We start from the raw sequence: 23,821 nt of genomic DNA, 5'->3' as shown, positions 1-23,821 counted from the left end.
TTGATTATGGAGGGCTTCTACATCAACACCATAGCCTCTCCGATGATGTGTGAGTAGTTTACCTCAGACCTTCGGGTCCATAGTTATTAGCTAGATAGCTTCTTCTCTCTCTTTGGATGTCAATACAAAGTTCTCCTCGATCTTCTTGGAGATCTATTCGATGTAATCTTCTTTTGCGGTGTGTTTGTCGAGATCCGATGAATTGTGGGTTTATGATCAAGTTTATCTATGAACAATGTTTGAATCTCCTCTGAATTCTTTTATGTATGATTGGTTATCTTTGCAAGTCTCTTCGACTTATCAGTTTGGTTTGGCCTACTAGATTGATCTTTCTTGCAATATGAGAAGTGCTTAGCTTTGGGTTCAATCTTGCGGTGTCCTTTCCCAGTGACAGCAGGGGCAGCAAGGCACGTATTGTATTGTTGCCATCAAGGATAAAAAGATGGGGTTTATATCATATTGCATGAGTTTATCCCTCTACATCATGTCATCTTGCTTAAAGCATTACTCTGTTCTTATGAACTTAATACTCTAGATGCATGCTGGATAGCGGTCGATGTGTGGAGTAATAGTAGTAGATGCAGAATCGTTTCGGTCTACTTGTCACGGACGTGATGCCCATATACATGATCATACCTAGATATTCTCATAACTATGCACAATTCTATCAATTGCTCGATGGTAATTCGTTTACCCACCGTAATACTTATGTTATCTTGAGAGAAGCCACTAGTGAAACCTATGGCCCCCGGGTCTGTTTTCCATCATATTAATCTTCCAACACTTAGCTATTTCTATTGCCGTTTATTTTACTTTGCATCTTTATTTCTCTTTATCATAAAAATACCAAAAATATTATCTTACCATATATATCAGATCTCACTCTCGTAAGTGACCGTGAAGGGATTGACAACCCCTTTATCGCGTTGGTTGCGAGGTTCTTATTTGTTTGTGTAGGTGCGTGGGACTCGAGCGTGGTCTCCTACTGGATTGATACCTTGGTTCTCAAAAACTGAGGGAAATACTTACGCTACTTTACTGCATCACCCTTTCCTCTTCAAGGGAAAACCAACGCAATGCTCAAGAGGTAGCAAGAAGGATTTCTGGCGCCGTTGCCGGGGAGGCTCACACTAAGTCAAGTCAAGATTTGATTTCCCGTCAATGAGCCATTTCTGGCGCCGTTGCCGGGGAGTCTACGCACAAGTCAAGACATACCAAGTACCCATCACAAACTCTTATCCCTCGCATTACATTATTTGCCATTTGCCTCTCGTTTTCCTCTCCCCCACTTCACCCTTGCCGTTTTATTCGCCCTCTTTTCCGTTCGCCTCTTTTTCGCTTGTTTCTTGTTTGCTTGTGTGTTAGATTGCTTGCTTGTCACGATGACTCAAGACAATACTAAATTATGTGACTTTGCCAATACCAACAACAATGATTTTCTTAGCACTCCGATTGCTCCTCTTACCGAAGCCGAATCTTGTGAAATTAATGCTGCTTTGTTGAATCTTGTCATGAAAGATCAATTCGCCGGCCTTCCTAGTGAAGATGCCGCTACTCATCTAAATAGCTTCGTTGATTTATGTGATATGCAAAAGAAGAAAAATGTGGACAATGATATTGTTAAATTGAATCTTTGGATGATTATACAAATTTTTTATGCCGGATTGAATTTTTCTTCTAAAAATCTTTTAGATTCGGCCGCGGGAGGCACTTTTATGGAAATCACTTTAGGAGAAGCTACTAAACTCCTAGATAATATTATGGTTAATTATTCTCAATGGCACACCGAAAGATCTACTAATAAAAAAGTGCATGCGATAGAAGAAATTAATGTTTTGAGTGGAAAGATGGATGAACTTATGAAATTATTTGCTACTAAAAGTGTTTCTTCTGATCCTAATGATATGCCTTTGTCTACTTTGATTGAGAATAATAATGAATCTATGGATGTGAATTTTGTTAGTAGGAATAATTTTTGTAACAACGCGTATAGAGGAAACTTTTCCCTAGTAATTCCTCTAATAATTATGGCAATTCCTACAAAAATTCTTATGGAAATTTTAATAAGATGCCCTCTGAATTTGAGACTAGTGTTAAGGAGTTTATAAATTCGCAAAAGAATTTCAACGCTTTGCTTGAAGAAAAATTTCTTAAGGTTGATGAATTGGCTAGGAACGTTGATAGAATTTCTCTTGATTTTGATTCTTTGAAACTTAGATCTATTCCACCTAAGCATGATATCAATGAGTCTCTCAAAGCCATGAGAATTTCCATTGATGAGTGCAAAGAAAGAACCGCTAGGATGCGTGCTAAGAAAGATTGCTTTGTGAAAGCGTGTTCTTCTAGTTTCTATGAGAATAAAGATGAAGATCTAAAAGGTATTGATGTGTCTCCTATTAAATCTTTGTTTTTCAATATGAATCTTGGTAATGATGGGACTGGAGATGAGTCAACTTTAGTTAGAAGGCGTCCCAAAAATTCGGAGTTTTTTGATCTTGATGCAAAAATTGGTAAAATGGGATTGAAAAGGTCAAAACTTTAGATATCAGTGAACCCACTATTTTGGATTTCAAGGAATTTAATTATGATAATTGCTCTTTGATATATTGTATTTCCTTGTTGCAATCCATGCTAAATTCTCCTCATGCTTATAGTCAAAATAAAGCTTTTACTAAACATATGTTGATGCTTTAATGCAATCTTATGAAGAAAAACTTGAGTTGGAAGTTTCTATCCCTAGGAAACTTTATGATGAGTGGGAACCTACTATTAAAATTATAATTAAAGATCATGAATGCTATGCTTTGTGTGATTTTGGTGCTAGTGTTTCCACGATCCCAAAATTTTTGTGTGATTTGCTAGGATTCCGTGAATTTGATGATTGTTCTTTAAACTTGCACCTTGCGGATTCCACTATAAAGAAACCATGGGAAGAATTAATGATGTTCTTATTGTTGCAAATAGGAACTATGTGCCCGTATATTTCATTGTTCTTGACATATATTGCAATCCTTCATGTCCGATTATTCTTGGTAGACCTTTCCTTAGAACGATTGGTGCAATTATTGATATGAAGGAAGGGAATATTAGATTCCAATTTCCGTTAAGGAAAGGCATGGAACACTTTCCTAGAAAGAAAATAAAATTACCTTATGAATCTATTATGAGAGCCACTTATGGATTGCCCACCAAAGATGACAATACCTAGATCTATCCTCGCTTTTATGCCTAGGTAGGAGCGTTAAACGATAGCGCTTGTTGGGAGGCAACCCAATTTTATTTTTAGTTTTTGCTTTTTGCTTCTGTTTTGGAATAAATATTTGATCTAGCCTCTGGTTGGATTTTTTTATGTTTTAATTAGTGTTTGTGCCAAGTTAAACCTATAGGATCTTCTTGGATGATAGTTATTTGATCTTGCTGAAAATTCCAGAAACTTTCTGTTCACAAAAATAATTGTTAAAAATCACCAGGACATGATAAAATACTGATTCCAATTGCAGCAGATCAATAAACAAATTATTTAGGTTGTCCTATTTTGGTAGAATTTTTCGAGTTCCAGAAGTTTGCGTTAGTTACAGATTACTACAGACTGTTCTATTTTTGACAGATTCTGTTTTTCGTGTGTTGTTTGCTTATTTTGATGAATCTATGCTTAGTAAAATAGTTTATAAACCACAGAGAAGTTGGAATTCAGTAAGTTTAACACCAATAAAAATAAAGAATGAATTCATTACAGTACCTTGAAGTGGTGTTTTGTTTTCTTTCGCTAACGGAGCTCACGAGATTTTCTGTTGAGTTTTGTGTTGTGAAGTTTTCAAGTTTTGGGTAAAGATTTGATGGATTATGGAACAAGGAGTGGAAAGATGCTAATCTTAGGGATGCCCATGGCACCCCAAGGTAATCTAAGGACACCAAAAAGCCAAAGCTTGGGGATGCCCCGGAAGGCATCCCCTCTTTCGTCTTCGTCCATCGGTAACTTTACTTGGAGCTATATTTTTATTCACCACATGATATGTGTTTTGCTTGGAGCGTCTTGAATGATTTGAGTCTTTGCTTTTTAGTTTACCACAATCATCCTTGCTGTACACACCTTTTGAGAGAGACACACATGATTCGGAATTTATTAGAATACTCTATGTGCTTCACTTATATCTTTTGAGCTATATAGTTTTGGTCTAGTGCTTCACTTATATCTTTTAGAGCACGGGGGTGGATTTGTTTTATAGAAATTATTGTTCTCTCATGCTACACTTATATTATATTGAGAGTCCTACAAAACCTCATGGTAATTTGCTTTAATTGTGAAATTAGTCCTAATATGCTAGGTATTCAAAGATTAGTAAAAACTTTCTTATGAGTGTGTTGAATACTAAGAGAAGTTTGATGCTTGATGATTGTTTTGAGATATGGAGGTAGTAATATTAAAGTTGTGCTAGTTGAGTAGTTGTGAATTTGAGAAATACTTCTGTTGAAGTTTGCAAATCCCGTAGCATGCACATATGCTAAACATTGTGTAACAAATTTGAAACATGAGGTGTTCTTTGATTGTCCTCCTTATGAGTGGCGGTCGGGGACGAGCGATGGTCTTTTCCTACCAATCTATCCCCCTAGGAGCATGCGCGTAGTGCTTGGTTTTTGATGACTTGTAGATTTTTGCAATAAGTATCTGAGTTCTTTATGACTAATGTTGAGTCCATGGATTATACACACTCTTACCCTTCCATCATTGCTAGCCTCTTTGGTACCGTGCATTGCCCTTCTCACCTTGAGAGTTGGTGCAAACTTCGCCGGTGCATCCAATCCCTGTGATACGATACGCTCTATCACACATAAGCCTCCTTATATCTTCCTCAAAACAGCCACCATACCTACCTATTATGGCATTTCCATAGCCATTCCGAGATATATTGCCATGCAACTTTCCACCATTCCGTTTATCATGCACGTTCATCATTGTCATATTGCCTTGCATGATCATGTAGTTGACATCGTATTTGTGGCAAAGCCACCATGCATATTAGTTCATACATGTCACTCTTGATTCATTGCCCTTCCCGGTACACCGCCGGAGGCATTCATATAGAGTCATACTTTGTTCTAGTATCGAGTTGTAATCATTGAGTTGTAAATAAATAGAAGTGTGATGATCATCATTCATAGAGCATTGTCCCAAAAAAAGGAAAAAGAAAAAAGAAGAAAGGCCAAAAAAAAGAAAGGCCCAAAAAAAAGAAAAAAAGGAGCAATGCTACTATCTTTTTCCATACTTTTGCTTCAAAGTAGCACCATGATCCTTATGATAGATAGTCTCTTGTTTTGTCAGTTTCATATACTAGTGGGAATTTTTCGTTATAGAACTTGGCTTGTGTATTCCAACAATGGGCTTCCTCAAATGCCCTAGGTCTTCGTGAGCAAGCAAGTTGGATGCACACCCACTTAGTTTCTTTTGTTGAGCTTTCATACATTTATAGCTCTAGTGCATCCGTTGCGTGGCAATCCCTACTCCTCACATTAACGTCAATTGATGGGCATCTCCATAGCCCGTTGATTAGCCGCGTTGATGTGAGACTTTCTCCTTTTTTGTCTTCTCCACATAACCCCCATCATTATATTCTATTCCACCCATAGTGATATATCCATGGCTCACGCTCATGTATTGCGTGAAAGTTGAAAAAAGTTTGAGATTACTAAAGTATGAAACAATTGCTTGGCTTGTTATCGGGGTTGTGCATGATGAGAGCATTCTTGTGTGACGAAAATGGAGCATGACCAAACTATATGATTTTGTAGGGATGAACTTTCTTTGGCCATGTTATTTTAAGAAGACATAATTGCTTAGTTAGTATGCTTGAAGTATTATTACTTTTATGTCAATATTAAACTTTTATCTTGAATCTTTCGGATCTGAATATTCATACAACAATTAAGAGGGTTACATTGAAAATTATGCTAAGTACCATTCCACATCAAAAAATCTGTTTTTATCATTTACCTACTTGAGGACGAGCAGGAATTAAGCTTGGGGATGCTTGATACGTCTCCAACGTATCTATAATTTTTTATTGTTCCATGCTATATTATATTCTGTTTTGGATGATTAATGGGCTTTATTATACACTTTTATATTATTTTTGGGACTAACCTATTAACCGGAGGCCCAGCCCAAATTGCTGATTTTTTTTGCCTATTTCAGTGTTTCGCAGAAAAAGAATATCAAACGGAGTCCAAACGGAATGAAACCTTCGGGAACGTGATTTTTGTAACAAACATGATGCAGAGGACTTGGAGTGGACGACAAGCAACAGACGAGGAAGCCACGAGGTAGGGGGGCGCGCCCACCTCCCCCAGGCGCGCCCTCCACCCTCGTGGGCCCCTCGTTGCTCCACTTAAGTACTTCTTCCTCCTATATATATACCCATATACCCTGGAAACATCATATACGGAGCCAAAACCCTATTTCCACCGCCGCAACCTTCTGTACCCATGAGATCCCATCTTGGGGCCTTTTCCGGCGCTCCGCCAGAGGGGGCATTGATTACGGAGGGCTTCTACAACAACACCATAGCCTCTCCGATGATGTGTGAGTAGTTTACCTCAGACCTTCGGGTCCATAGTTATTAGCTAGATCGCTTCTTCTCTCTCTTTGGATCTCAATACAAAGTTCTCCTCGATCTTCTTGGACATCTATTCGATGTAATCTTCTTTTGTGGTGTGTTTGTCGAGATCCGATGAATTGTGGGTTTATGATCAAGTTTATCTATGAATAATATTTGAATCTCCTCTGAATTCTTTTATGTATGATTGGTTATCTTTGCATGTCTCTTCGAATTATCAGTTTGGTTTGGCCTACTAGATTGATCTTTCTTGCAATGGGAGAAGTGCTTAGCTTTGGGTTCAATCTTGCGGTGTCCTTTCCCAGTGACAGCAGGGGCAGCAAGGCACGTATTGTATTGTTGCCATCGAGGATAAAAAGATGGGGTTTATATCATATTGCATGAGTTCATCCCTCTACATCATGTCATCTTGCTTAAAGCATTACTCTGTTCTTATGAACTTAATACTCTAGATGCATGCTGGATAGCGGTCGATGTGTGGAGTAATAGTAGTAGATGCAGAATCGTATCGGTCTACTTGTCATGGACGTGATGCCTATATACATGATCATACCTAGATATTCTCATAACTATGCTCAATTCTATGAATTACTCGACAGTAATTCGTTTACCCACCGTAATACTTATGCTATCTTGAGAGAAGCCACTAGTGAAACCTATGGCCCCCGGGTCTGTTTTCCATCATATTAATCTTCCAACACTTAGCTATTTCTATTGCCGTTTATTTTACTTTGCATCTTTATTTCTCTTTATCATAAAAATACCAAAAATATTATTTTACCATATCTATCAGATCTCACTCTCGTAAGTGACCGTGAAGGGATTGACAACCCCTTTATCGTGTTGGTTGCGAGGTTCTTATTTGTTTGTGTAGGTGTGTGGGACTCGAGCGTGGTCTCCTACTGGATTGATACCTTGGTTCTAAAAAGCTGAGGGAAATGCTTACGCTACTTTACTGCATTACCCTTTCCTCTTCAAGGGAAAACCAACGCAGTGCTCAAGAGGTAGCAATTGGCTCATTCTATTAGTGCCACATGATCAACATGCACAACAATTAGAATTATTATTCTCAGGACGCACACGATCAGCACATTTGTCGCACTTTCACATAGATAATACTACCAAGTTTGAACTGTTTGTTATGGTTGTTGTCCTCTGCGTCATCATGCCGTGTTTCCCAGCTTGCAAGATTCAGAACCAACAAATAAGATCCAAATAATAAGGACAACAAAGATGCCTACACATCTCATTCATTCCCAGCTTGCAAGATTCATAACCAACAAATAAGATTCAAATAATAAGTACAACAAATATGCCTACACATCTCATTGATTCCCAGCTTGCAAGATTCAGAACCAACCCATTAGAGCCTTTTGATAAAGTGAATATCAGGATTAAATCCATCTTGGCTAGCCGTGTCATGCAACCGAAGAACTTGGCGAATGCTCTTGACCGTCACAACATCTGTAGTTGAGTATTCCTGTTTGCACGGCACAAATAATAAGAGCCTGATTACTATAATAATGGCACTCCTTGAACTCAACCTGCAGCTCCACTCGGATGAGGCCTGCCTGGAGTTCCATGATTCAATTCATGCGCCTTTTTCTGCAGTTCACCTGAAATGAAGCAAAGATTGCATCATTCCGCTAGCAAGAAGTACTTGCTCTTGTGAGCTGGCAGGTTCTTCTTTAGTAGTTGCACTAAAATTGAGGAACATTAAGGTTGGTTGTCCGGTTCATGTAAGGTGCAACTATAATTTGCTTATCCTTTTGTGCAGTTCCACTAAAATAAAGTGCCATTGTGGTGACAGTGACGGCTCATCTTGCAAAGGCTAATAAAATGTTGCATGAGATTACCAGCAGAATTTGACGGAGATATTGGAAACTCCAATCACCATTCTGTGCAGTTCCACCAAAATTGAGAGATGTTGCCCACGTGACATTTTAGTTGAACTGCACAAGACACTCATTCCAAAAAAGTGTTTTGTGCAGTTCACCAAAAGGTCACAATAGCAACAAGGTGAAATGGATATCCATATCTGCACAAAAAGATAGAAAGTAAACAGTTGCTAGTCAATAAGAATATACGAAACATACATGAAATGAAAAGAAGCAACTTAATTATGTTCATGGCAATCACGCAAGGACAGTAGAAATTTTAAAACGTCAGCAATGCTTCATGTTACCGGAAGCATTACAATCAATAATGACATTCGTCAAATATGGGATTACTTTAATGGTGGCATTGCTTGTTTACCAGATACAGTAAATCAACAGCAGCTAAAGAGTTGGTTTAAGGGCATGGGACCGTGGGGACACCAAGACACTCAGCAGCGTAAAGGAGCAACTTACTTATCATACTTGGGAAAACAGCAGGAGTACCATTTGTAACACAGTTTAATTGCATCATATCACTGGAGGCATTAGATTAACAATAACACTAGTTAGACATGTCCCTAAGGTAACCGTGTGATCGCTTCATTTTACATGCGCCCTTACATTAACAACATCAAAAGGTTGGTATAAGGACATGCGACACTGGACGCATCAGCACAATGTACCTACAAGGAGGCATAAAGTGGTGATGCCGAGTTTGTTCATGCTCTGTGAGGGCAGCAAATCTAATCCTGGAGACCTTTTACTATGCGAGGGTAGCAAATCTAATCCTGGAGACCTTTTACTATGTGAGGGCAGCAAATCTAATCCTGGAGACCTTTTACTATGTGAGGGCAGCAAATCTAATCTTGGAGACCTTTTACTATGTGAGGGCAGCAATTCTAATCCTGGAGACCTTTTACTATGTGAGGGCAACAAATCTAATCCTGGACATACTCTGTTGACTTGTCCACCACCCACCACTTTCTATCCTTTTTCAACCAATAATAGATCTATTCCTTATCCAGTTTGTACTGCGTTTTCCCATTATTTCCCTTTTGAACCAAGAGACCGGTTGGGTATCTGGTCTCTACTACTTTCACCATATTATTTCCTCTTTGAATCAAGTCCTATATTCATGCTACAACTTTCCCCGCTTTCTTCATTGTTTCAACCAAGTCCTAGATTCGAATGCATGAAGTAGCTTTACCTCTAATAATACTAAAAATTTAGGTGGCTTTGGAAGAGCTGATGGGAGTAGAAAAAGATGCACATGCAGACACGTGGGGAGCTGGGGCAGTAGAGCAAGGCCGCTTTCGAAGAACTTATACCTGAGGGTCGTCGGGATGTCGGCGGCGGCAGGTCAGATCTGCGCACAATACGACAGGGAGGAAGAAGGGTCGGAGGACCTCCCGAGCCGGCGCTGTGTCGGAGAGAATGGCACGGGCAGAGGATCGGGCCCCTCCTACAGCTGTGGGTTTCCTCCCTCGCCGGCGATGACCGCGTGAACGATGCACCTAGTGCTGCACACACCAACCAAAGGGATCTGGCCGGATCTGTGACCAGCGGTGAGCAGAGAGAAAATGTCGCTACCACTGTCTTGTTTAGATCTGGAGAGGATGACAGAATGAAGAGAGCAACCCTAGTAAAGCAAGCGCTCAGGCCCCTGCGTACATATATAGTGGAGTGATTATCTTTTTCTCTCCACAACAAGCGTTTCAATTTGTGTACGTGGCATTAAAGAAAAGAAACTCTCTATCTAAGGTGACTAACTGTACGACTCCTACTTACTACTACTAGTAGTAGTATTGTTCACTTGTGCTCCCCGGCCCTCCATTCATTGAACAACCCCACGTGAATAAACATATAATACTAGTATTTATATAGAACGAACAAGCTCGAACTATTTTCGCGTAGTTAAAAGTTGAGGGCGGGGCTTTTCCCGGGCAGTACGCGCGGCAGTTTTCGCATAGGCGGTTTGACAGAGAGGCGAGGAGGGTGAGGGAGTAGCGGATTCAACTTACTTACTGCTGGAAAGGTCGGGCTGTGCGATTTGACGGCGCATTACTGCTGGAAAGACTTGTGATATGACTACTCACTATAGTCATGAATTACTGGCGGTACGACCGGGGTGATGCCCCCATTCCGTTCCGCACTCTAATCTGGTGCATGACACGTTGACCCGGATGCTGGCTCTCCCACATGTCGGCAAAGTAGTATGTAGTAGTCAGAAGGAGAAAAGAATCATGCGGTATATACTACTCCCTCCATTCCTAAATATAAGTATTTCTAGAGATTCCAACAAGTGACTACATACGGAGCAAAATGAGTGAATCTACACTCTAAAATATGTCTACATACATCCGTATGTTGTACTCAATTTGAAATGTCTAAAAAGACTTATATTTAGGAACGGAGGGAGTAGTAGTAGTACTACTCACGCCGGAGGAGTGCGAACCACGGCAGCCCAGTGAATCAGCAGTAGAAAACAATGTGTTGATATGGCCATAAAAAACAATGTGCTACGGTCCAGACTGTAGCATGTACAGTACTACTTCTCTTTGTTTGGATCCCTGAGTTAGAGCTAGTTTGGGTTGAAATAGCCTCAAATTATCCAAACAGGAGGGGTTAGTTTGAGCTAGTTTGCTCTAACCCAGCTAAAAAAACTAGCCCGATAGAGAGGTTCTAATTGGGTTAGTTCTCCTCGGGCCCACTTAAAGAGAACTAAAAAATCTCCCCTGCCCGCACCAGATCGCTCCCTCCGCCCCCCTCGCACGAATCCTCTCTGTTCCCCATCGGGCCGCCCGCCCAAGCGCCGCTCCGCCGCTCGCCCTCTCTCTCCTCCGGCCGCCCTCTCCCTCCGGCCTTCGAAGCTCGCCCGCTCCCCCTTCACCGGTCATTTTTCTCCATCTGTCGTGCGCGGCGGCGACGCATCTACCAGGGAGGTCGCGAGAGGGGTGAGTTTGTTCGTTCCTTCTCTGTCTCACAACCATATCATTGATCTTGCTCGCTCTAGAGCTAATTCTGATTTGGAAAAGTAGATCCTGATTAAACTTGGTATAGATTTGTGGTGCATGCATGGAATTGTTTGATGCTGCTTGAGGAGGTAATAAATCTTTCAAGAGGCCCAAAGATTCAGTTCAGCTTTCTAGGTATTTGAGTTTCAGGCTTGCATTATTTCTAGAGGCCCAAAGAATCAGTTCACCTTTCTAGGTATTTCAGTTCCAGGCTTGCATTATTTCTAGAGGCCCAAAGATTCAGTTCACCTTTCTAGGTATTTCAGATTCAGGCTTGCATTATTTCTAGAGGCCCAAAGATTCAGTTCACCTTTCTAGGTATTTCAATTTCAGGCTTGCATTATTTCTAGAGGCCCAAAGATTCGGTTCACAGTCATCGGCAAGTGGCCCTACTACCCATGCCGATGTCGACCTCAACTCGCAAGCACCGGCATCGGAGGGGTTCCCGGGGCTTGGGCTCTATAGAGCCTTCCTCCAGAGCGACGATGACGAGCTCCTCCCTGGGTGCGTGAGGGGCTCCGGGCTCCCTCCCTATCGTGAATGACTTCCGTGATGAGTTAGCTCATGCTTTGTTTCATGGAGTGTATTTTTTGTGAAGCTTGATTGAGGACTTGTATGTTTAAGTGGGATATCTCAATTGTATGGACAAGGTAAAATTTATCATGTTTTGCATGCTTGATTTGTAAAGATGGTTCATTTATGTCAATTGTGAGCGGGAGGAGGCCACAAAAGAGCCGGCCACACCAAATCCGGCAGGAAATAGGGTCCAAAGTAGTCAAATGACAGAGAAAGAACATTTATTGTCAATCTAACCCTGCCATCCATACACCTCTTTGGTTCCGGTAGTTTTTTTAGACGTGTTATGTCCAAAATTTAATGAACGTGCTCCGGTTTCTATGAAAATAATCCGGTTTCATGTAGTAATTCATTCATTTATTTATTCTTCTGCGGGGGGTTTGCATGTAATTCGAGGTCTGAAATGTAAAGTACCCCGGCATATGCTCCGAGTCGTGCATGCACTACGACCCAGATGCTCTATGTCCCACATGTCGGTGAAAGGGAGCACGTGGAAATAGCCTAGGAGTACATATAGGAGGATAAATGCGTGAAAAAATATGTACGGTGAAGCGTAGCTGCGGTTCAAAAAGGAGACCTAAAGTGATGACAGGTATAGGTCGCACGCACCCAACTAGTGGTAGTACTAGACATACGACTACTTTTTCCCTAAAAAAAGAGGTACGAGTGCTCAGTACTCCTATTCTATCAACGCGAGTCCCATCTGACAACAGCGTCCGTGCTACAGCTAGCACTTCTCCCTCGTTTCTCTCTTCTAGTTCTAAACTCAGCCAACGCCCGGTGGGCGGGGTGGGGATTTGCCGATGGTTGGTTTGCTCAACTGCGGCCCCACCTCACAGTGAAAACGTTACGACTGGAATAAAAATGCCATATACTCCTATACTAATAAAACATTAAGGCCACGAGGCGATGTAGTGCTGGTTACAGGAGGCAAGAAGAAGAGATGCATCCATTGACGACGTCCACTTCCTCGACTCAGGGCGCCGGCCCATCGAACGGCGGCTAAGTAGCAGCGGCTTTCGTGGCCAGGTTGACGTGCTTCTGAACAATGGCGTCCAAAGATTCCAACCGCTAGAAGAAGGCCAATGTCTTTCTGTCCTTGCTGGCCTTGTAGTGGCCTATGTAGACGATTTCCTCGTAGACGTGGATGTGCAGGTCGACGGTTTCTTGCATGGCGAGGCGCTGCGCGACCAGCGCGGCCTCGAGGTGCACATTCTTTGTCGCAACCTCCGACACCTGCAGGGCCACCAGGGCTTGAAAGAGTTAGTCAACATGGAGGCCGATGAGGGTGGCAGGCAATGAGGAGCCTAGGCGCGCGGGCTAGAGCAGTACGGCAAGGTCGTCCGTGCGCTTCTTGACGGCGGTGAACTTGCGGATGGAGTTGACCATCATGTCGTCCATGCAAGAGGCGAAGCCGGGGTCGGCGAGGGCGATGACGCCGGCGGTCGCCAGCACCGTCTAGAAATGTTGTGCGGTGCCGGGCCGCAGGCCGGCGCCTTGGATGATTTGGCACAGCCGACTGCCACTCGCGTCCATCGCCTTCATAGGTGCTTCTGGCTTCTGGTCACTTGGTCTTGGATTGGAGTGAGCAGTGTTGTGCAGAGACTAGGAGTAGATGGATTGGAGTGGTGGGGCGCCTTTATATGAGAATCCAAACTCTATTGCATTCACATCGTTTTGGCTTTATTCTGCTTCTCTAATTAATTCCCTCTGCATGTAATTTGAGGATGCATCATTGACCTTTCAATGTCTCGGGAACCGCTACCCTCTCCCTCCTTGGCATTCAAGCACCTATGGAGGCGACTGCCGCTCGCGTCTATCGCGTGTCAGGAGACGTTCCCGTCGATGACGAGGTGCCTATGGTGACGTCGTAAATTTCAAGATGATAGTACTAGTATACTCAATATTGTGCATCGCGACCAAGGCGGAGAGGAAACCGAGAGAACTACGTATTTATTTACGGTGTAGATTCACTCATTTTGCTCCATATGTACTCCGTCTCGGTGTAGTCCAGTCACTTGTTGAAATCTCTAGAAAGGCAAGTACTCCTTTCTGGTTTATAGGACTATACTAGCAAGTAATAGTGGGCTCACATAGCAATTTTGTCTCATGCAAGAGCCTGGCTATATGCGTGCTCCAAGGTTCGCAACTGCCACGTTCGGGTTGCGCTTGGCTCTTCGCCTCTTCGAGAAGACGAACAATGATGTTACTACTACTGCTTCTACAGTATCGAATCCACTGTTGCATGTCCGTCCACCGCGAGCGGGAGGGATAGCTTGTTGTAGTACTATAAGCAAAAGCCTGTCCTCGTCTGCGAGCCACCGCGCGCATGGGCGAGGGAGAAGGCGTGTAGTAGTAAAATCAAGCTTCTCCTCATTGTACGAGTTGACGCGATACATCATAGCACTGGCCCCACATGGTTGCCTCTAAACTTGGCTAAAAGACCCACAGTGTACAATACTCCATTTGCTGCAACCTCTAACATTTACCCCACCACAAATTAAAATAGATATTCCTGTCTTGACCAGATGAGTGTGCAAACTACAATCACCAGGATGACAGGTAGGGCCAGAAGATTATTTTAATAAAAAAAGCATGGAGCCGACCCAACGATTTTAAGCTTACAGGCACGGTACACGCTATCCTAGACTACTCTACACATGAAACTGCCACACGAGCATCCGGGCTGCACTTGGCTCTTCACCTCTTCGGGAAGTCAAACAATGATGGAGTACTACTGCAGTGGAGGAGTACTACAGTATGCTTCTGGCCATCTGACACCGATTGAACTGCTGCATGTCCACCGCGTGCGGGAGGGAGAGCGTGTAGCGAACGAAAGCTTCTCCTAGTCCTGCCAGCCACCATGTTCATGGGCGAGGGAGGGACGCAACTTCATTGACTTACTGCTCCTGCCTTTGCCTGTATGACAGGTGGGCCCAATAGGTGGTGGCCCACCTGTCATGCAGCCAAAGGCAGGTGCGATTAAGGTGAGAGGGCATTGTAGTAATCAAACTTCTCGGTCTTGTATGAGTTGACGCGACACATCAAAGCACTGCACTCAATATATTTCAATAATTTGCGTTTACCGATGCATTAATTACAATGCATGCATGCATGTCATGACTCTCCTTTTGATACGTGCATGTGTTGATTTAATGCACCTTGAAGTAGTATGAATATGTGACGGTAAAGCTTTATAATGCCCTGGCCCTAAAGCGAGAGATGGTTGTGCACGAGGAGGGCGAGATCATGCAGACGGAACAAGACCAGACGACGGAGCTCTCTATGGTCTCGATGGACCTCACCTTGCTCCACTGCCCCTTGTGCCTCCGCCCCTTGAAGCCTCCAGTGTATGAGGTTCGAATACACCTCGTTCATTCGGCTGATCGAGCAAGGTGCAGGTTTCTTGATTGATTTGATGTTCGATTGATTTGTGCAGTGCAAGGGAGGGCACCTAGCCTGCACGGACTATCGCATCGAGCGCCCCGGGAACCAGCGGTAGTGCCAGATGTGCGAGCGCGGCGGTGGCTTCGACGTGCGGAACATGGCGGTGGACGTCGTCCTCTCGTCGGTGAGGGTGGAGTGCCCACACGAAGGCTGTGGGCTCTACGTCACTTACCACAAGCTCGCCGATCACCAGAGCGTGTGTCCGCTCACACCCTGCAAATGCCCCGTGCCTGTCTGCAGCTACGAAGGCCCGGTGCCGGCGCACTCCCACCACATCAGCACCGCGCATCCCATGCCCGTGCACAGGATCCAGTACAGCAAGGAGCTCCAGCTGCAATTGCCACTGTCGGAGCCATGGCTCTTGCTGTTCGCGGAGGAGGATGGCCGCGCGTTTTTCTTGGTCGGTGGCGTGCTCGACATCGGCGCGCCTATCGCCGTGTCGGTCGTCTGCATCAGAGCGGGGGCGTCCCCACTGCCGCACTACGTGGCCAAGCTGTGGGCAAACGGCCTGCCGGGGGAGCCCAAAGGCAGGACCGACACCGTCAAGGTGGAAATGGAGGTGACAAGCAGCAAGGATCCCGGCGACGTCGCCTGCAGGAGTTGACCTTCTTCACAGTTCCGCCCAAGTTGTTGGCCGGGGCTAAGCTGTTGTCCCTCCACATTCAGATTGACAAGCTCACGTCCTAAATGTTTCTATAGTGCCTTCTGTTTATCTTAGTAATATGCTAATATAGGGGTTAGCTCGGTCTACTTTAGCTTAAGAGATGGTGGGTTTTGGTGGCGATGCAGCAATTACTTCGACATCAGATCAGTAATTTCCAACAGTCGAACGGATATTTTGTGTCTGTTGGATATAAAGTTCCTTTGGGTAAGAAGTACTACTTGTCATCAAAATGGATAAAAGGAGATGTATCTAGACGTATTTTAGTTCTAGATACGTCCCTTTTTATCCATTTTGATGACAAGTATTTTCGGACGGAGGGAGCTTATATGCTTGTTTGTTCACGAAGTGTTTCATACTTGTGCGAGTTGACGCGACACATCAAAGTAGTACTACTAGTAGTACTCCCTCCGATCCTAATTTCTCTGCGCATAAGTCGAGGCGCAGATACCAAGCAGGGCCTGGTTGTGTTGGACAACTCACCCGACTGCGCACCAGGCAGACGAAGCTCGGGTCGTGTTGGTGCCGTGTGCGGCCCACACATTAACCAAAACCTTGCGCCTCCAGCTTAGCCTCCTCGTTTTAAACTTCTCAATCTCAAGGCCAAGGAGCAACGTGAAACCTATGATAGAGCCAATCGGATGGTTGAGAACACTACAATTCGTAGCTACAGATGCATGTGTGAGAGAGAACAAGTGCGTGCGTGCACCTCTTCTCTTCCTGTATAACGTACTAAACTCAGAGTACAAGTGTATGTGGGTGGCATCGACCTAGGGAGCTAGAGATGGTGCGTGCGAGAAGTCCCAAGAGATAGGTGTAATGCGTTTGAAAAAAAGACTAGCCTATAGCTCGCCACGAGGCTATTCCTGTCGAACGCCCCAATAAGCGTAAGATATGTATTCGACGGTGCCAGTTATTGCACGTACACAACAGTAGAAAAAGAACTAGTACCATGGCATATGCTACACCACGGCCGAGAACACGTGCCCACGTTACACCATCCGGGAATAGTGCCGCACTTCGAAACTAAACCGTCAATAAATTTTGAGTGCGTCTCCTCACATTCCAAATTACTACTACTACCACGCTATATTTCATTGCAAACCTGTTCACACCTATCACAACCTACTCCCTCCGTCGTCACCGTGACCAAGGAGGAGGGGAAAACGAGAGTACTTAATGTTTATTTGCTAATTAATAGCATTGCATGCAATGAACTAACCACTGCATGTCGTGTTTGGTAGTCTCAAGTCATTAAAAGCATGCACACCCACATATCTTATTGGTTGATATGTCAAGAAACAAGAAACGAGGTAGAAGTTAATGCACTACGCCTAAGTGTTTTGGGATTATTTGGTTTTCGTAAGATGACTTACACACCTAGACGGAGGGAGTAAACGGTTTCCCACTTAGGAGCGTATTAGTACTCGGTTATAAACACTACTATGCCAAGATGACTGCACATTCCTTCTCAACTCCTCATCCACAAAAACAAACAAGCCATTCAACATCCTTCCCTTGCGTCTGCCATGACCAGCGTGAGTTCTAGGTCGAGAGATTACCACCAGGGAGAGGCGAGCATGGAAGCGGAAGCACGAGAGATGTCCCGCCTCGCCTCGAAAGCAGCCGACATGTCCCGCCGCGCGGAAGTAGCAGCACAGAGGTCCTGCCGCGCCGCCGAAGCAGCATCGAGGTCCCGCCGCACCATCGATGCAGCAGACTGCTCCGGCCACACAGCGGAAGCAGCAGAGATGTCCCGCCGCGCCATGGCGGCCTGGGAAAATGTCTCGCGGGCAGGCGACGACTCTTACAAGCACATGCAAGCGATCGTCCATAGCCAGATGGATCAGATCTCCGGCTGGGCGAGGTTGCAGGACGACATGAAAGCCTCATTTGAACAGGCTACCGGCGTCATCCGCATGTGGCTTTTTAAATTATCTTCCTAATTATGTAAGACAATTATTATCCACTATCGTCGTCCCTATATTCATCAGTCTTGCTATAAGTCGCAGTAGATGCAATATAGGTCCGTCGGATCTTACATTAAGATCCGTGCAAAAATTTATTTTCAGATTTTCTTTTTTTCTCTCTTAAATCTCAATCGAGGGAGACATAGCCATGCCATTAAAAAAGGCTCGGGCGCCATTAATGGAGACCTTGGGAGAGAGGTGGACGGCAGATGGAGGTCAAAGGGCTCTCCTTCCGATAAGCATGCGCAGGGGTCTGATCGCACGCCTCCTCTACTCAAATAGCTACCCTGCACGGCGCCTCCTAGCTAGTAATAGAAAAAGGGGATGCGTGGCTGCACGTAAATGGTAAATAGAACGCCCACGGTTTCAATAATACTTGTGTTTCCGATTGTAACGTGACAGCACTTCTTCCAAAATGACTTTGTTGATTGTTAATGTGTGTGCCTTCGCAAATCAGACAGCAAAATTACCACAGCATGTTGGTGCCATGTCATGACACCAAGCCAAGTTGCATGATTTTCATGCGTGTTTTGGATTTATAGGAATTAAAAAACCATGTTTCTCAATGTTTCCAGCCGAGCCACGACGCCCAGATGTTTGAATTTCATTCCCGTTTCTTGCATGGGACCTAGAAATTTACCCGAGGACACACATGTGATTTTTCAACCAAATTTGGTGCACTGGAGCATGTGCTTGTATTTCAAATTTGAATTATGCACACAAAGGTGACACGTTCCCTCTCAGAAGCACAAGCCTTCTTGAGAGAAGCTCCGGTTTGCAAGAAGCTTATACCAAAACTTGTTCCAAATCGTACAATTTTTTACCACAACATGTTAGTGCCATGACATGACACCATGCCAAGTTTCATGATTTCCAGGCGAGTTTTGGATTTACATGAATCTTAAAACCAAGTTTCTCGATGTTCTCGGCCAAGTCACGACGCCAAGATGTTTAAATTTGATTCCCATTTCTTGCATGGGACCTAGAAATTCACCCAAGGACACACATGTGATTTTTAACCAACTTTGGTGCACCGGAGCATGTGCTTGCAGTTTAAATTTGGATTATGCACATTAAATGACCAGAAACTCAATTAATGTATAAAAAGGCCAAACGAATCCGGAATAATTCCAAAATTTAACAGGGCACTCATGTAGTTCTATGTTGCCTTTGTAAAGAAACTCAAGGGGGGAGGGCAGCGTATATCGTTCCGCACTAAAGGTGACACGTTCCCTCTCAGAACCACGAGCCTTCTTGAGAGAAGCTCCAGTTTGCAAGAGGCTTATACCAAAACTTGTTCCTATTCGGCCAATTTTTTTACCACAGCATGGTAGTACCATGACATGACACCATGCCAAGTTTCATGATTTTCAGGCGTGTTTTGGATTTACAAGAATTTTAAAACCATGTTTCTCAATGTTCTCGGTGGAGCCACGATTCCCAGATGTTTGAATTTCATTCCCATTTCTTGCAAGGGACCTAGAAATTCACCCGAGGACACACATGTGATTTTTCAACCAACTTTGGTGCACGGGAGCATGTGCTTGTAGTTCAAATTTGAATTATGCACATTAAATGACCAGAAACGCAATTAATGTATAAAAAGGCCAAACAAACCCGGAATAATTCCAAAATTTAACAGGGCACTCATGTAGTTCTATGTTGCCTCTGTAAAGAAACTCAAGGGGGGGCAGCGTATATCGTTTCACACTGAAAGGTGACACGTTCCCTCTCAGAACCACGAGCCTTCTTGAGAGAAGCTCCGGTTTGCAAGAAGCTTATACCCAAACTTGTTCCAAATCGTACATTTTTTACCACAACATGTTAGTGCCATGACATGACACCATGCCAAGTTTCATGATTTCCAGGCGAGTTTTGGATTTACATGAATTTTAAAACCAAGTTTCTCGATGTTCTCGGCCGAGTCACGACGCCAAGATGTTTGAATTTGATTCCCATTTCTTGCATGGGACCTAGAAATTCACCCAAGGACACACATGTGATTTTTCAACCAACTTTGGTGCACCGGAGCATGTGCTTGCAGTTTAAATTTGGATTATGCACATTAAATGTCCAAAAACTCAATTAATGTATAAAAAAGGCCAAAAGAACCCGGAATAATTCCAAAATTTAACAGGGCACTCATATAGTTCTACCTTGCTTCTGTAAATTAAAATCACGGGGGAGGCAGCGTATAACGTTTCGCACAAAAAGGTGACACGTTCCCTCTCGGAACCACCAGGCTTGTTGAGAGAATCTCCGGTTTTGCAAGAATCTCTTTTGGTGGGAATTGACTTGTTTTTTGTTGTTGTTGAGGAAAGTGCGAATCGATTTGGTACTGTACAGGGTAATCTTGTTCTCCCGATTTTTTTACATTTTTCTTGTAGTTCTTTCAATGACATCTATAGCAATATAGTATAAGGGGACATGACTCTCTTGTGTCTTGTATGAATTGTTTTTTATACACGTTAAGTTTGTTCTGCCGAACAAGGAATCCGTGCCTTGTTATCCCGAAATTTTCAAGCTCGAGTATCTTTTGTCTCATCTGCTTTGAAACTCCCGCCTCTTCAACCCGCTCCGCGCCTTGTTATCCCAAAATTTCGACGCGCGCGAAAACTCCCTCCTCATCCGAAATCGATCCCGCAGCCCAGACACGCGAAATCCCCCTTCTACCCCTCAGCCGAATATGCCGGCTCAATGTCATGGTGTCAAAACTGATGGGGGTACGCTGTTAACTTACCCTACATTTCAGACAAGCGCGTCCCTAAGCCATGGCTCCCCCTACCTTCCGCTTTGCCCCCCCCACCAATTCGTACACCGAGGCCGCCAAAACCCGCGAAACCCCATGCTCCTCCGTCGGCCTCCTGACCGCCGCCCAGCCGGAGACTCTTCCCCGACGACGTCGTCCACCGCAACAGCTCGCCGTCCCTCATCCACCGCACCGGATGAGGATCTGTCATCGATCTCGTCGTCCCGCCGGATCAGCCGCCCCGTCCACCACCTCCAAGGAGCTGCCCCGACGTTCGCCTCGTCTATCGTGCCACCTCCATCCCCACAACGCCATGTTGACCTGCCCCACCGGAACCGCAGCACCCTCACCAATTCCTTCGATGAAGTCGAGGCCCACTCGGCGCCACCAAGGAGGTTCTGCACTCACTGCTGCATTTTATCTTTTATTCAATCTCATGGAGCTGCCGATGCTCGATACCGAGCAGCCATGGCGGGTCTCCATCGATGGCGCCGTCGCCGGCCACTTCATCCACGACGTCTCTCCCCCATGTCGTTGCTTCCTTGGCGGCGACTCCCACACCGGCACTAGCTACAGCTACTCTGGCTCTCGCTTGCGCTGCTACTGCTGCTGCTCCGTCTCTCGCTCGCGCTGCGGCTCTTTTGTTGCTGTCGGTCACGCTGCTACACTGCTCTTGCTTTCGTTCATGCTGCTGCTCTTCTCTGCTATTGCTGTCGGTCGCGCTGCTGCTCCGCTCTTGCTCTTGTTCATGCTGATGCTCTGTTCTTGCTGCCGCTCGCACTGCTGCTGCTGCTGCACGACCTCCGGCAGCTACAGGAGTTGGGTGGGCAACAAACAGTAGATGATCCATTCTCTATCTTTTTAAAACTGAAGCTATAATCTACCTGCTATCATTAGTTTTGGATCTATCCACTCGTTTGCTACCATCAGTCTTGATTTCTGCATGCACCCCTTAGGCCTTACAAAATCTAACTATTTTTTTATTATGCATGTCAGTTATTGTACACAATCGTACTAAACATGTAGAGAAAAAGAGAAGACAGTTGCGTGGGAATATAATGTCATGCAGACGCCGCTCCATGGTGGGTGAAGTGGGCCCCCCTCCCGCCATTCCAGATTGTATTCCAGAGGAAGATAACTGTTCAGATGGGGATTCAGAGGGAGTTGACCACTCCTATTTACCACCTGAGGTGTTTGCTTTAACCTGGCATGCTGATGTTGGTCATATCATGCATATGGCGCCTCGCATTGCTTACAGTATACATCTTATATGTCATCAGCTTAGTTTAGATTTGCTTTATGTGAGTGCTACCTGTTTGGTTTCTATATCATACTCCCACCGTTCCTAAATATTTGTCTTTTTAGAGATTTCAACAAGTGACTACATACAGAGCAAAATGAGTGAATCTACACTGTAAAATATGTCTATATACATCCGTATGTGGTAGTCCATTTGAAATCTCTAAGAAGACAAATATTTGGGAACGGAGGGAGTATATGGGAATTATGCAATGCCATCTTCTTTAGCTAGGCATCATATACATGAATCATGCAATGCCATCCTGTTTAGCCAGTCATCGTATATGTGAATTGTATTGTGCCATATATTTTTCATAATGTATTCCATTTGTCAATAATGTTTATACATTCATCTACTCTTCCTGTGCATCAGCCATTTGAGTCGGTCATGGGAAAATCTAGAGTGAAAACAAGGTCTTCTGAGCAGTCAGTGCTACCTGTCGATGCAGATTTCTTGCTGGTTACAGATAGCTCCTCAGAGGAGGATTCAGAGATAGATGACCAGTCATATTCCCCCCGAGGTGCATGCTCTAACTTGGCAGGGTTATATTGCTCATATCATGCATATGGTGTCTTGCATTGCCATGCCATCTGCTTAGATTAGACATGCTTTGTGTGAATGCCTCCTGTTTGCTTTCTATATCAGATATGTGAATTATGCAATGCCATGTTTTTCAGCCAGTTATCATATATGTGAATTATGCACCGCCATGTAGCCAGGCATCACATATGTGAATTATCTAATGCCATCTTTTTTTACATTACGTATTCCATTTGTCGACAATCTGTGTTATATTGAACTACTCTTCATGTGTATCAGCCATTTGAGCCGGTTATGAAAAAATCAGGAGTGAAAACAAGGTCTTCAGAGCAGGCAATGGTACCTGTTGAAGCAGATATCTCGATGGTTACAGGGAGCTCCTCAGAGGAGGATTCAGAGATAGATGACCAGTCATATATCCCACCTGAGGTGTATGCTCTAAGTTCCAATGTTTATATTTCTCATATCATGCATATGGTGTCTTGCATTGCTTAGTTTAGACATCATATGCACAATATTGAATTCCATCTGCTTAGTTTAGAGATCATACATGTGAGTGCCAGCTGCTTAGTATATGAATCAATTATGTCAATTGTATCATGCCATCGTTTATACTTAGACATGTGAATTATTTCATCCCAACCTATTTTAGAAAGACATCATATAGTTTTGTCATGTCATCCTGTTTAGATACTCATCATATGTTGAATTATGCCATTATATCCTGTTAAGTTATCCATCATATATCTGAAACTGTGTCATGCTATACTGTTTAGTTAGGCATCATATATGTAAAATTGTGTCATGCTGTCCTGTTTGGTTAGACAACATATATGTGAATTAGCACATCTGTCTATCATACAATATCTGTACGTTCAATTTATTTTCTTGTTTATCAGCCATTTGAATTGGAGGGGGTGATGGCAGTATCTAAGGGAGCAAAAACCCGTTCTTCACAAAAGACAGTGCTACCCGTCGATGCAGATAGAACCATGGTTGTACTGGCCCACAAACTAGCCCCACCTCACATAATCGAGACTCTTCCAGATTGCACACTTACACCGTTGGGCAGAGAA

This window comes from Aegilops tauschii, chromosome 6 (assembly GCF_002575655.3).
Source record: "Aegilops tauschii subsp. strangulata cultivar AL8/78 chromosome 6, Aet v6.0, whole genome shotgun sequence".
NCBI classification, from domain to species: Eukaryota; Viridiplantae; Streptophyta; class Magnoliopsida; order Poales; family Poaceae; genus Aegilops; species Aegilops tauschii.
Note: the sequence above shows the minus strand (reverse complement) of the source record.